This window comes from Caloenas nicobarica, chromosome 2 (genome assembly GCF_036013445.1).
Source record: "Caloenas nicobarica isolate bCalNic1 chromosome 2, bCalNic1.hap1, whole genome shotgun sequence".
NCBI classification, from domain to species: domain Eukaryota; kingdom Metazoa; phylum Chordata; class Aves; order Columbiformes; family Columbidae; genus Caloenas; species Caloenas nicobarica.
The window spans coordinates 56,997,506-57,013,205 of NC_088246.1; the positions used below are offsets into that span (position 1 = coordinate 56,997,506).

Genomic DNA, 15,700 nt, shown 5'->3' on the forward strand with positions numbered 1-15,700 from the left:
GGATGAAGTCATGTGTTTATCCGACACCAAAAGCTGAGAAGTACAGACATTAGGTCACATCATGGATTTACTAAAATGCTTCTAGAAAGAAAGAAAACTTCAATTATGCACTGGCAGTAAAACGAAGTCTATTTCGCTTTTGCCTGCTGACTCCTGAAGGTATCTTCTCTTTATATTTCCTGCCTTTCCTATTCAGCAAAATGTAATCCTCCTCTTAGATTGTTATCTGTGAAAGCAGTTCCCTCATGCCAGCTAGAGATGGTCAAAAAAAATAAAATTCCCCTTGGTGTTTGTCAAAAGCTATGTTGGTTTATTATTATGTTTTGAAGCGGGAGAAAGAAACAGAGGGACAAACCTCATGGCCCTGAAGGAGTAAACAGAGGGAACGAGGGGAAATCACGCACACAAATTCTGAGGAAATATTCCCAGTATTTCAGGAAAATCTGGAAACATCTAACACAGCCTGTCCAGTTTCGTGGCTTGATTTTATGAAACATCACCAGCATGCGATCAGCCACAGCACATTTCTGCCATTTACTGACTCAGGGTTTAGGCACTGTAAATGAAAAATAATTGTGCCTTACTACTGGGAGCTGGGAGCTCAGATTTGTGGAAGCTTTAATTCCTCTTCTGCTCCACCAACTGGACCTTGGCATGCAATCTGTTACAAGCTTCACTCCCCATACCAAGTGCTCCTGGGCTTCAGGAGTAAAGGTGGGTCACAGATGACCACGTACCCCTGTGAATCTACCAGCATTGCCTGAGTGGAGGATGCTTGCTGCTACCTCCTGAAACACATTCTTACCAGCCGCCAAAGAGGAGAAGAGGAAAAGGGGCATGAGAAGTGTGTTTTAGCACATCTCCTTGCCTGCCCTGTTCCCCACTTTCCAGGTATTTGACTACAGCAGCATAAGCCGAAGGGACAAGGTTTGAAAGCAGATGTCTGGCATTTTACCATAAAAACAGTGCCACTGTTTTTTCAGCGAAGAAGGAAGTCACTCACCCCCTTGCAGATGCACAGGAAAGTCCTTCTCTGCCCTACACGTCTCCAAAGAGTGAGTCTGGGGAGCACAGATGACACCACAGACATTCTGTCACCTTTATTCACATCAGACAGGTCAGGCCCCAGCTGGCCAAGGCAAGCAATCCTTCTCAGGACCCTGAGTCTTCTCACTGTCCCACCCTCACCCAGCCTGAGCACCTACCCATTAAAAGCAGTCCCAATATTTATGCAGTGAAACATCATTTAACCCTCCTGAATGTGATCACCGATCTTCCCCTATCTGGGAAATGGAAAATGAATATTAAATGACCCCCAAAGGGTATTCCCCTTTGTGGGGGTTATGCAGCACAGAGCACCAACAAGTTGTACTTAATGCATGGGACATAAATCTCCAAGAACACCTTTTTGAGTCTGCTCCCTTTAAGCTCCTTTGTGTATCTCGGTTGCATCTTGTTTGCAGTTTCCATCTGGGAAACAGCCGTACTCCATCACGGCACAGGGAGCTGTCTCCATCAGCCCTGCACTGACCGGAGCAGAGCTGCATATCAAAACCCAACATAATTATCCATCTCACGGTTTATTATTTACACATGAGCAATACAGCTGGTGAGCATCATAACTCAAGTGTATGTGTAATATGTTACTATACTGTAGCCATCTCCTGTTGCAACCCTTAAGAAAAACCACATGATGACTTTTCCGAAGTCAGGCTAAAACTGCTGAAGCAGAATAAAGTGCCATTAAACCTGGCTACCTCCTATTTATCATATAATTTCCTGACTGATGGTTCCACAAACCAGCTGCTAAGTGCTGTGTACTCTGCTGTCAGCAGACTAACATGCTAAATGGGAGACAGGGAGAATAATGTGCAGAACTAGTGGAGTCAATTTTACAGAGGAAATTCAAATTCTGCTGTGTTTGGGTCAGCCCTCAATGCAGAGGTAGGCAGTAAATTCTATACGCTTGGGGGTCCAAAACCACTCCACTTTGAAGAGCATTGAATATTTATATGGAAAGACTCTCTGATCAAATAGAGACCTGCCAAAGCACCCATCGTCCAGGGCTTCACTTGGAATTTACTTGAAACTCCATAAAAATGTAATCTGTTGACATGTATTTATACGGAAATACATAGTAAGAAGTTTGCAAGGCAGTCAGTTGGGCTGTAGCCAGTTTCACATTGCTTTTTCATATCCCACCCAGCAACTATTTCATTAAAGGCACCATCAGAATATTACAGGCACATTCTGCCACTATTATTTATGCTGTGGCTGAGTAAGGAATGAGTGAGATTACGCACATGCTAGAATTGAATCTGGACCTACCCAACACTCCTGGTTATTTGTGAGAGATGCTCTACCTATGTAGAAAACCAGGGGACAACTTAGTGTAAAAGACAGGATACCTGCTCCAACTATAATGACATTTTCACGTTCCTCATTTGAAGAGTGAGGAATGAAACTCTTAACTCTTAGCAAAGTGGAACTCCTCTCACCAAAACGGATCAACAAAATCTAACACTCTATTCTGGTAGGGAAATGATTTATTATCATTTGCAGTTTCTTAAAAATTCTGCCTGAGATGCAAACTACCGCAGTGTATATCAGGCAGTTTTCTTACAGACATCCAAAGGGAACTGTGAATTCCTGGACCAATCCTTCGATTACATCCTTGCAGAGACTCCCTGACATAAGTGTACAGTACAGGAGACGAGATAGATGGATGCTGCTTGCGTATTTGGAACCCTCAGCTCCAATTCAGCAGAAGTATCTGATTCTGTGCTTAGATTTCACTATTTTCAAGAACTTGTGAGGACATGCCAAGGCACTTGAAATACACTTAAACACGTCCCTCATACACTGCTGAATTTGGTAGCTGTTGCGTTCTTCTGAATTCTCTGCTGCCTACTACTGTAAGTTCCTTCAGATGTTCTCCTGTCTCCTGCATAGCTAACACAGTCTCCTCAAAACAAAATGGGAGATATAACTGCCTGAAATCCTACAAACTTATCAACTTTAGCACTGTGAGATTTTCTGGAAAATGTGTTAATTTATGCTGACTTTTTGTTGTGTAAAACATGCCTTTTTATTTCTGCTTCAAGAATTTTTCTTGCCTTCTTAAAGAAAGTGAATAGGATCATCTCTCTCAAATTACAATCACTCCCACACAGGAAAAAAGAAGAGACCTACACTTGTTCTCTGAAAGCCATCAACCTATGGCTCTGCTGCAGCATCAAGGGAAAGAAACTGGGAGAAATTACAGGTGTGGACAGGTATGGTCCTTGCTGCTGAACGACAAATCTGAACCGAAGTCTGATGAGATGTAGCAGGCGGCAGCAAATCACTGCAAGACTTGGTGCAAAGGTAGACAATGCTAGCTGGAACAAAGGTGCTGTGCAACACCTTGAGACAACAACAGAGAGGCGAAGCTGCTCTGAAGCTCACTGTTAACTTTTCTGTGGACTCTGTAGTATCTCAAATAAGTCTTACTCAGTTAAGGGATCACTACATCTGGAAAGTTTGGCTGTGGTGGGAAGGCTAGTACAACACTCTGCCCTCAGCTAACCGATTTGCTCAAGCACCTTGTGATTCCTGCCAAGCCCTTGAGGAAGACGGCTGCTGAAATGACAGGCTGCCTTTTTCAGCACGTCAAGAAAATGTTTGCTACTGTAGAAAATGCCTGCATCGGCTTGAACGCACCCGGTGTGGCCCTGATGCCTGCATCTGTGTCACGAGACCAGGGCCAAGCAAATACAGGACTTGAGCCCAACACAGGAAGCCCTTGTCATGTTTTAGCAGATTTGTCCTCAGGACAATCAGCTCACCAAATTAAATGTCAGAACTGAGCCAGCTGCAGAGCTCCATCTCAGATATAATCTCTTTTGAGGTGAAATCTCCTTCCCACTTAAATTCATTATGGTCTTGATGCTGAACTCAGTGGTACCAAACTTTCACACCAGATGTAACAGAAACAATATCAGGCAAAATATAGCCTCCTCGCTAATGTCTTTTCAATATGCAGAACAGTTTTGAAGAGTTTGCCAGCAAATTTCTACACTTCCTTTGGTTCATAAGCTGATCACCAGATGGGAATTTTCTAATATTCAGGTTTGCAGAGTCCCTAAGGGCACCACTTTTTCTTCACATACATTCACTTCAACTGATCAGAACTTAATGGTATTGCCAGGTTTTATGGCAAGAATTAGGGGTTTTTTTTGCCAAGCAGAGATCTTATTTTGGATTTCTGTTTAACTACAGTTTGTGTTGGGGCTCAGACATGCTGTCTTTGGGGTTTTTTTTAGTTCTCTTTCAAAAAAGGGTGAGTTATGTTCGCTGCATATGCTTATACAGAGGTTTAATCGGAAGAAAAATGACTGAGCCACAGCCACACATTAATGCATCCACTTAACTTTGTGCACTTTGAAGAGTCTCCCTATGGTGACTGGGGCTGCTGCTTCAGCGTGGCCGGTTGCCATCTCCAGCACTGCCTATTTGCAGCCTGAGCCACAAATGTGCTACAGCCAGTTACCTCAGGAGGCTTTTCCGTGCGTGTCCGTCCATGTGTGCGTGCATGCACTTGCACGCTTCCAAGGTGGCAACCGTCGTGTTGATATGGATGCTGCTACTCACTATTTGACTTCACGGAGAAGGAGATTTTAAGTAGGAAAAAGAAAACCCATGGCTAAAATGAAAAAAAAAAAAAAGATAAAGCCAAGAAATGAACAGAGGGAGAGTAACAAAAAGGATTTTTAGTTGGTAAGTCTTCTCCCATTTCAGTAACACTAAATGTTAATTCTGGTAACATACAGTAGATATAACACCTTCAGAGAAAAACACAATTTTCAGTCAGATCACATCCCTTCCATGTGTCTGTGTGTATTAATAATCAGACTTCCCCTCCCTACCCTCTGCTTGTGCTTGCACACTCTACACGCTGATCTTAAAAATAAACCACAAGAGTTCCAGGCCAAACCTCACAAACTAGAGCACAGCTCCAGCTCTCTGCCTCTTGTTATGGCCGAAAAATAATTTCTACCTTCGCAAAACTGAAAATTAAGACTTTGGGCCATCTTAGATCCCTGACAACCATTTTACCACCTTGCAGTTTGTAAACTTAAGAACCTTGTGGGAACATGTTTCATTGTTTTATTGTTCCACTACAACCATCATGCCAAACACATGAAGGAAGAGCAGTTATCGGTGTGCTGGAAGAAAAGCAGCTGGAAATTATTTCATCAGCTGGCACTGAGAGGTCTTTAATATGCCAAATTTGCTGCAGGTATTGGCTAAAAAACTGCTGGATTGATTTCAGTTTGAATGCTTTATAATTCCTCCCAGTCACTTGCAACTCTGCAGTCTGAGGAGCAGGACTGCCTTCTGGAATACTAACTAAACTTCCCCAAATCCATTCAACTGACTCCAGTGTTCCCTGAACATTTGCCCATCCAAAACAGAAAAAGAAAAAAAAAAAAAAAGTAGTAAGAGACAGACTTGCAGGGCAATAAACATATTGCATGTACGAATACCTTGGACTGAAGAGTCTGAAATTCTTTAAGAACATAATTTGTGATTCATCACAGCCCAGTGACTTACAAACGACTGTTTCCACTGGGACAGACTCACCGGGGAGCGAAGGAAGGACTCCTTGTGCTGCAGTGATCATGCAGTGCAGTCATGAACTCGCCTGGTGAGCAGGGTGGGCACAGCAGTACTGCCCCATAGCGCCTCCCCACCCCCGGACTCACATTTTCAGAGGTGAAAAGCCAAAGCACTCCACCAGCACAGTTTGCCCGAGAACAAACAGCAAACTGGTGGAAATGCGTCAAAATATCCCACCTCAGTAGCTACTTCCACCCAAACAACAGTGACTGCTTTGTCCTGTAAGCAACCTTAGAAAACCCTCATGAACATGAACAACAGTTGCATATAGCCAGCATCTGTACATTGGCCCATGCTCTCAAGAAAAGACAATGACAATGAGACATCTTAGCCTCATCACCATGTTATCTGGAAGGAAAATTGTTTCATCTAACACAGCTGGCTCTTGGTATGGCACAGCTCATCTTTTTCATAACCTCTGGATCCCACGCTGCATTTCTTAACAAACTTAATAATGTGGTCTCCGCAAGAAAATGACAAATTATCCTCTGCCAGGAAGCTGACAAAAGAAATCCCTCCCTCCGCTACCTCCGATGGACTCTGCAGTGAAAAAATAATTCAGCTTCTGCCTTGCAACACGCTTGCTGTTTTGCTGTTGCTCCCCCTCACTTCTCGTGCCACCGTGCGTCAGTGCATCCTCCACTGCTTAAAAATCCTCCCCCCCCCAGGAATTAAGGAAAACAAAACAAGCATCTATGTTTAACCCTCAGCAATCCCAGACAAGTGGTTTCACCCAGCTGCTCTGGAATGCTTCCCACCTTTGACTACACATGTGTAGGAAGGATCACATCCTCAGCATTTCCTCCTCTACGAGCAGCAAGTAACTGGAGGCACAACCACAATATATACACAAATAATTTGTACCTGTGTGCATGTGCATACCCCTTTCTGTAACACACAGCAAATTCCAGTGGTCGAAGGTGAGTTACAAAGTGGAGACTAAGGAAATAAAAAGATTATAAAAGAAATAAATACCGGTCCACACTGGAGAGAACTAAAGGAGAAATCTCACAGCAAGTCTCTGGGCTCTGAACTGCTCCTAAGCAGAGGTTTAAGGTGAGCTTCCCGGCCAGCAGGAACAAGAAGCTGCCACACAACAGCTTGGCTATTCCCCACGGCTCAACACAGCTCAAGGAAAGCATTTGAATGCCCTGCTATCAGCTGTACACATTAACTCAGCAATGAAAAATATCTGTAAGATGCAAAGGTAAATGTGGCTAAGGAGAGGTAACAGAAAGCTAGAAACTAGAAAAAAAAATCTAAAAATCTCCTTGTATTGCTGCTGATTTGATGTGGGAACAAATAATGACAAGTTGGGTAATTCAACAAGCTTTAGTGACATTCTTAGAAGTTTATAAAGCAGCAGCTTGAGTCGATCTGCAAATGTTGTTTGTTTAAATGACACTTTGGAGACGTGTGTTCGTCTGTGTACCAGAATCAAGTTTAAAAGCTATTAGAAAGGCCAAACCTCCAACAGTTGTGTGTCAGTACAGCACAATGAAAATCACTGTAGCTAACCAGATTTCCAGCAGCTGAAAGTCTGGACCACAGGGTGAAAGACTTAGAAATAGGTTATACTTAGTAGCTTTGATGAGTAATTCATGGCATGATAGGAATTAGAGAGGGAAAAGTATAATTAGATCAATTATGTCTATTTTTAGATATTAAAACAGTTCAGATTCTATGGGATGCACAATCAGATGAACACTCAGAGAGATTTCTTTCTTCCTGCTGTTCAACCTGATTTTAAAAAATTTCATTGAAATATTCATAATTATTTAGCTTTTCTCTGTACCATCCTTAGCAATTACTCTCCTTCTGTGGTGTTTACACTCTTCAAGCTCTTGCAGATGAGCAGATAGTTATCACATGTACTGTCAGGCTACTCAATAACATACATTTATTGCATCCTTTAATCTCTATGTCCATATTCTAAATTAATCACAGTCATTTGTTTTTGCTCCCTGGGTTTCTCCCAGCTTGGGAGAGATATATAGTTGTCACCTCTGCACACTTAGGCATCAGGTTTTCATTTAGGCTAACATGACACTGTTTAGGAGGAGGCAGCCTTGGAAATTTATAATACAAATAACCTATTTCTGCAAATTTCTCTTTCCAGCAGGGGTGTTTCTTATACACAGTCTCTAATACCATTGCCTTTCATTTTCCCACTACGAGACAGTGCCTTTACCATGTGGCAGTGACCTATTCTACCACTTCTAGGGGACTGCTGGTGTAATGGGCACTGCTCAAATCAAGTAAAGGCAACACAAAGTGGCTCTCAGTTATTACTTCTTGATATTTCTAAATATTTGACTTTAAGCTGTTTTCTTCCTCCTTGCTCCCTCATCCTCCCCCAGCTTCTTAGAGAGTTCCTCCCCTATATTTTGTTTTTGTGCTGGGTACTTTTTGTTTCAGATCATTACTGAAGATGGAAAGTATGACAAGTTCCCTTAATTTGCCATATTGACATTAATCCTAATTAGTCATTCAGCCTATTTTTAAGAATGCCATATTGTCAATATTCCAGTCAATCTGAGCTGTTTTTTTCAAGCCAAGCTTTAAGGTAAATATTTTTAACTAAAAAGGGATAGTCAAATTGTATCACTTCTCTGTGCCTCGGTCTGGTCACTGCTAACATGGAGATATCCTTTCTGAGACACTCTGACCCTTTTCAATTAAAAGTCCCAACAAAGAGCTAGAAAAACAGAGAGTTATTCACTATCCATTATTTCTTTAATTCCTTAAAAAGAGTGGTTCAATTGCCTAAAACTGCTCTCTTTATGACTCTCTTCTGGGTTTTGCTCATGATCTGTTTTCAAGGTAGTTTTTCTTTACAGACAACTTTTTTCTTTGTTTCTTATTACTCAGACAGAGGCTGAGAGTATCAGCTTTAGATATAACCACACTTTTTGTGTTGGGTTTTTAGGATCCCCCCATTTCCTCTTGCCCACCAAAGGGCCTTTCTCTCTACAGCATATGGGAAGTTGGCCACAAAGTCAACACATTTCACCATCATCTCCTCCCTTGTTTTCTGCACACATAGTGGCAGGATCTGGTCTACACTTCTCTTGCTTTGGGAACTAAGTGCTGCTTACCAAAAGTGGTCAAGCCTTTATATCACCCACTTTACAGCTAGCACCGCCACTGAGAAACGGGGTGAAGGGCACATATGTCTGTGCGCACTCGTTTAAAAACACAAATCAAAAAATCAGAGTCGACAGCCACAGCTCAATCCACACTCGTGGTCCTCAGGCCCTGTGAAGACAGTCCTGAGTGTGTGTCAAAACCAGACGCTGCACCTGGTCACGTCAGAGCTGTGGAGCAGGGGCACAGGACTGCAGAGGGCACCTGGCTGCAGAACCAGCTCCAGCGTCTCCTGAGCTCTCCTGCCCGCACTGCATCGCACAAGCCTCACTGCTGGGACTCGCATGTCACAGACTGCATGGGCAGGTCCCGCCGCACCGGGGAGGAAAAACACACCCGTTAACGAGAGAAAAGGAAAAACAGAAGAATGGAGATGTGAACAGGCAGAAGCACACCAATGCAGTAGCAGGCAAAGCAGCCCATAGCTTTAGCAAAGATTTTTCTGCATAGCAACGGCACAAAAGCAAACTTTAGAGCAGTTTCCATCCTGACATCACCTGTCTACAGTGCTCACTACAACAGGGCCCCAGTCACTGAATGCAATTTTTGGTACTACTAAAAATGACTGCAACAGCATCGCTTTCTCCAGCCTTCAGTTTGGGTGGACCAGATTAAAAGTTACATCAATCACCTGCCTCTGCACAGCCAGGTTCTTCAGCTTGGTGATTAAGCGACAAGATGGGAAAAAAAGTAGAATTAGGTGGAGCACAACCCCATAAATATGAGACAAGCGGGAAAGGACTGTTCTTCTTCACCCTCGGGTAGGTAAGGGGGCACTAAAGAGGAGGCCCACTGCTTTTCATTCTTCTCTTTACATCCTAGAGGAGAAGCCAAAGGTGCTCCAAGGAGACAACAGGAGCCAGAAGAGGGGAAAGATGGCCAAACGAGGATGAGGTGCACAGACCACCATTCTCTGCCACATGGCCAAGTGCCACAGCAGGCTATGGACACTGACAGGTTAGATGGCCTCATGGGCAGAGTCACAGAAGAGAAATGCAGTAAAGGTCCAAATGTGTAGAAACAACTTAAGGACCAGGAAATTCCCGGAGGGCAAATTTGGGGAAGTTGGGAGAGTGCTGGGGGGTAAAAGGAGAGAAGAATCACCTGCCATGTTCTTACATTAACTCCTGGGCATCTCCTTTCGGTCATTGCTTGGAAATGCAGGATATGCATCTGGTTTCAGCCACAGCTTGCATAGCAGGCTAGACGGACCTGCGGTGTGGGCCAGCGTGCCCCCTCATGTTCTGCGCGCTCTTGGCATGTTCCCCAAGGCCAAGATGGCCGTAAAACCCTTCCCCTGACACTCAGCCAGCACATCACCAAGTGCCGTGGCCAAGCTGTGGGACTTCAACCCAGCTCTGTGGCACAAACATGAAGACTCCCCGAGCCTGTAAAAGCCCATCTTTCAGTTTTAAGTTTGCAGAACACGCTGTACAAAAGAGGGCTTTGGTCTACGGCTAATGTCAAGCACATGGCGGTAATAAAGTTAACGTGTCTGTCCCCTGCCCACTGAGATGTAATCCTTCCTTCTGCATTTCTCTGCAGAGTTCAGTCACAATCTGGCTGTAGGAAAATGGAGGGCTTCATTTACCCACCAGCAGAAGAGGGAAAAGCTCCGCTCAGTCCCACTCTGTGGCAATCTCGGAGCTTTTCCAATGCATTAAGCATTAGTTTCCCGCCAGTGAAGTGTTTGATGCTCTACTAAATGCAGTGGCACTCGGAGAGGTATAGTAACCCTCCATATGGAAAAGCCGTTTGACACAAAGGTTGGAGGTCAAAAGTTTAAATGTTCATGACAGAGACGACAGCAGTCCTTTTCTGGTCAATAACATCAAAGGACTTGCCAGCTCTTAATGCTACTATTGTCACTCGTTTGGATCCTATTGAAATTCTAGCATATTTATTGCACTCCGGGAGCATAAGGACTTTTTGTTTGTTTTAATCTCTATGCTGAACCAAAGGAGTCTGAAGTGTTGTGACTCCCCTTGCTCTCAAGGAGAATGTGAGGGGAAACAATGCCAGAGGATGCAGCATTGTAGTCCCAACGAGCTTGGTGCTTTCTTCCCCATCAAAAAATATAAATGATGGATAGAAACATGTGGTCTCTATTGGACAGGGCTGGAAATCTCTGCTGCTGAACTCCCCACATCACCAGTTTTAATTGTTGTGTGCTATGGCAGGGGGTGAAAAGCGCTCCCCGCCATCAAGATCTCTGTTTTGCCAGTCATTGTTGAGAAAGGTTGTGCCGCAGCCGACTGACGCTCCCATTAGGCACAACTGTGGCGGAGCCAGGAGCAGCGGCGAGGTTCTCCAAGACGAATTGTAATGCCATAACCACAAAGAGTATCACTTCTCCCAGCCCTCCTTCGCTCTCTGAACTTCTGCTTGCGGTTGGGCAGAAACTTATTACCAGAGTGCATGTTCCAAGCATTGTATCAGCCATCAATACCTCGTGCCTTGCCAGGAGCAAGATCCAAGTTCATTTGTTACTACCTTCCTCAGATTCCTGTTCCCCTCTCCACAATGAGGATTAGCAGTTTAAGTTATGTTGCTGACCTCCATCTGGCTAGGCAGAAACAGATGTCTGCGCGCTCGGGCACGATCTTATTTCAAAGTGGGGACTCTGGGTTACTAATGACGTTATAAAGGCAATAGCATATGTTGGCTCTCAACAGTCCATTGTCTAATTGGGATGGTTTTAATCAAATATGAATGTACCCAAGTTTTCGCAGCTAATGAATAAATCCCCTTTTTAAATAACGACAGTAATTTTGAACTCTCCATCAGGGCAGCATCCTGAGGAATGCCTACACGAGCAGCAGCCATCACCGAAGGCCCATAAGAGGCTGCAGCAATATCCACCACAGCCCAGTTTGTTATTTAAACAGCTCCTAACTGCCCTTCCCAGAGGTAAGCTGCAGCCAAATTGTTTTCCTTCACTTCACAAACCAGATATGCATGGATTATTTGAACAGCCCGAAAGTTTACTTTAGTCTCTGTTTAAATACCTTCTACCACATATTTCAAACAAACAGTTCACTTCATTAGAAAGGCAAACAGTGTAGCCACAGAATACGAGCACTTGAGGAGAACCATGCCAGCAGAGAAATCCTCTGCCCCTGTGTAAACACCGCCTGCTCCGCAGCTCCAGGCAGCATCTGCCTGCAACGCCACTTCAAAAGCCTTTTCACAAATACTTCACACGTCTGTTTGTAAGTAAATGATAACCCTGAAGAGATTATCTGCAGGGCTGAGAGCCCCGATGACTATCACCACTGCGGCACAGCAAAGAAAGAAAAACCAAAACCTTTGCTGCCAGCCCCAGCTGAGTTATGAAACTGTAAAACTCGGTGGCAATCGGCAATCCAGTAACATCAGTTAAACCTGTTAAACTGGAAAAGCAGTGCTGCTTTGGTAGCCTCCTTTGGCGTATTTGGCTCCACGAAGGGGAGCAAGTTCTACCCTTAGCAATGGAAAGGTTACTGCACCTCCATCATTATTTAACCGAGTCATTAAATTGGCACACAGCAGAGTTGCACGAAAGAGTGAGAAATCTGCATAGCAAACAAATCACCAGATAAAGCACTAAGCTGTTTCTTTCTGGACAAAACACACATGGCGATTCAAATGCCTCAGGAGCGCATGACATACCCTCAAATCCCAGAAACAAGTATGAAAGGAGGAGGAGGAAGGAAAAAGGCAACTGGACAGGGAGAGGAGGGGCGATGGAAGGCAGCCAGTGCTGGGAGGCCCCCATCTCCTGCCCTCCCTCCGCACGCCCGTGCTGCTCCTGGGGGATGCTCACCGCCCAGCAGGGATTGCACCCTCAAGAGAGCAAGGCAGCTCAGAAATAGAGTTTGCTGTCACCCCCTGCTATTTTTACTGCTTTGTGCCAACTGAGAAGTTTTAACCAAAATACTGGCATTTGAATGTTTGAGGGGAAGGACACAGGGCAGCTCATTACGAGTCAGCCACCACGTCCATCACTACCATCATCACCAGAGTGATCACAGCAAACTACCCGGATGGCATCTCTTGGCATCGGTCATAAAGCACACACCCATGGTATGCCCAGAACTTCAGCATAACCTCAAAAAATAAATTGTCAATGATCCATATGCTCTTAAATCCACTCTCGGGCAAAAAGAAACATCCAAAATCTAAAAATCCTTCGGAAAGTTTGTAAGCAGGGCCTGTGTGCACCTGGCTGTAGGGTGAGGGTTCCCAAGTTCTGAGAGTGCTGAAGTTATTACAGCTACCATATAAAGGAGAGGAACAGATAACAATTTTGTTAGGGGGAATCAAGTATTGTCAAGTATGGACATGAAGGTCAGGACACCTCAGCAATCATAACTTTAACCTTGCAGTGAGTGAAAACATAATTTTCAGTTATTTTCATTCTCAGGGTGAAACTAAGTCCCACTAAGTCAATGACTGTTTTATCATTAATTTCTGTGGAGCCAGTGTAGCCAGCCCTTGTGATTTTGTCATGAGTCTTATTTTTCTTTTCAGTCATTTTTTTAAGGCTCTAGTCTTTTCGGTCATGTGACTAAGTAAGAATCTCAGCTTTCACTAAAAAAAAAAAATACAAAACCAAAAAAACCCACACCAACCAGAAACCCCACACATGTTTCCAGCTGTTACAGTTGCAAAGAAAAGCTGGAAAATGAGAAAGTCCCAGGTTTCACAACCTGTGAGCAAATTAAAAGATCCAACACAAACACACATGAGCAGGTATGTAGGCACAGAATCTTTCAATAGGTATGTTAAGTGTTTTGCATGGTCACATACATAAAGTTATTATTTTGAACACCTAGAGACTTGGGGATGACAGGAGAGTACATCTGTGTTACAAATGGTATCTGCTGACATTAAAATCTTTGGGTTTTAACTATGATCATCTTTAAAGTTGTTTGCACAGGTTTTGGTCCATAGCAGAATTGCACATCACATATCAATGATTTTTTATTTGTACTACATAGAAGAGTCCTGTACAAAGGGTATTTTTTGTCCTCTCTATTGAGAGTTGAGGATTCTTCTACATTCTGCATTAAGATGATAATCTGAATTTATGAGGCTTGTTTACTAAAAGACATGAGGTAGAAAGATCCTTTCTGAGCATTTTAGCGGAATGGCTGAATTTAGGTTTAAAGTGGAAATAAAACCCACTAAGTTTCAGCATGAGCTAGAGAAAGTAACAGTCTTAGCCAGCTCTTTTGAGGGGCTACAATAATACAAGCAATAAATTTACTATTATTATTACAACTGATAGCACAAGCTGATCTAATGGAACTAAAATATCTTAGAAACGAGTTCTTAGAGAGCTGATAATATTAACCTTTAGGTGCCAGGAGTTGGGGATTTCCCAGCATACCAAGCTGGTTGACTTATTGACACTAAAAATAGGACTCTAAACCCTGCTGCTCTTCTGGGTTACGCAGAAAAAAATATGACTTTTTTTTCCAAGCAACTCTGATCCATTCAGAAGGATTAAAAAAAAAATCCATTTCTTTCAAGATGTTTATGGCCTGAGGCTTTTCTAATACAAAAAGGGGGAAAACAATTTATTTTTTATTATGCCATTCCCCAATCTTCAACTTGAAACAGACCACTTCTGTAGAAGTTTTTTACAACATTCCAGTGAGTCGTCTGTTGCAGTTTTTTGTTCCCTAGCACATTCAGTGACTAGCTGAAATTTGCCTGGCCATTCTCCTTAAAGCATCTTTGGTATGAATAACTGCAAGTAGTGAAAGACTTAACAGATGACATTGTCTAGTCCTTTATTGTATGTATTTATTTCATATATTATTAATAGCAAAGTAAGAATAGTTTGCATTTACAAGTCCTAGTTCTACCTTCTGTTTGATTACCCAAATCAAGGAGGAGATGCACCAGCCTGCCCCGGTATTTAAAAGACACCGCCTAAAGTTTATTTCTCGGAGTGATCTCACTCAGCTTCTGCAAGAAGTTAGGCCTACTCAAACAGCACATGATTTTATTGGGTTGGTGGTTCAAGGCGCCAGAGTTAATCTAAGCTCCACCTTAGGCACCAGCCAACGGACTACAGCTTCCTTCCAAATCCAAACCCTCTTGCCACAAATGGACAAGCTCCATGGAAGAGTCAGTTCAGAAATAAAGAAATCACACATCCTCTGACCTACAAACACAGAGAAGAGCCCTAGGAACACAGGAAAAGCATCATCCCATCTTTCTCTGCAAGTGTGATTTCTGCTCCTTTCTTTACTTCAGCAGTCTGCAACTAGTTTCATTTCATCTACCCATATCACAGCAATAAAAACCTTAAATGAGCTAAAGAGAGCAACTGATGTAAGCATTTTATGAATGTACCTTAAAGAGTGAAATACTTAACACTGACTGAAGCAATCCAGGTCTCTGTTTCAGCTCCACAAGAGATCACCATGGCTTGTCTTTTCCAAGTGTTTAACTTGGGGTGACATCTCTTCGGAAAAAATTACCTCTCGCTTGATGCCCAAGCCCAGGGTCATCCTTGAGAGACTCTCAATCACGCTTGAGTTCAGCAGCCTTCTTGATAGAGGAATGTGAACAAGCGGCATCAACAATAGCCTGTTCTCCTAGATTCCTCTTGGTGACATATTCTCATTAGTCAAAAGGAGACGGCAATACTTCACTGATGTTTACAATAATGGTGGCACAAGCTGCCTTTCAGAGTAGATGAAGAGCAAATAAGAGGGGCTTGTCCCTCTCTTGTGTGCAAACAGGATCAAGGCTATAAAGCAGCAACAAGTATATTTAGCATTTTCTTCAGTTCATCAAAATGGATCTCCAGAACTTGCTGAACAGTCCCAAATGGTTAAACCAGGAAGGAGCTGGAAAGCTATTTTTCATAGGCCTGCAGATTCATTAGTATATC

General features: G+C 43.3%; 1 protein-coding gene across 3 annotated transcripts in view; it reads right to left on the reverse strand.

The window, feature by feature from the left end:
- Window positions 1–15,700, reverse strand: part of GLI3 (GLI family zinc finger 3) — a 215,697-nt gene that overhangs the window by 100,610 nt on the left and 99,387 nt on the right. The gene's annotated exons all lie outside the window — the stretch shown is intronic.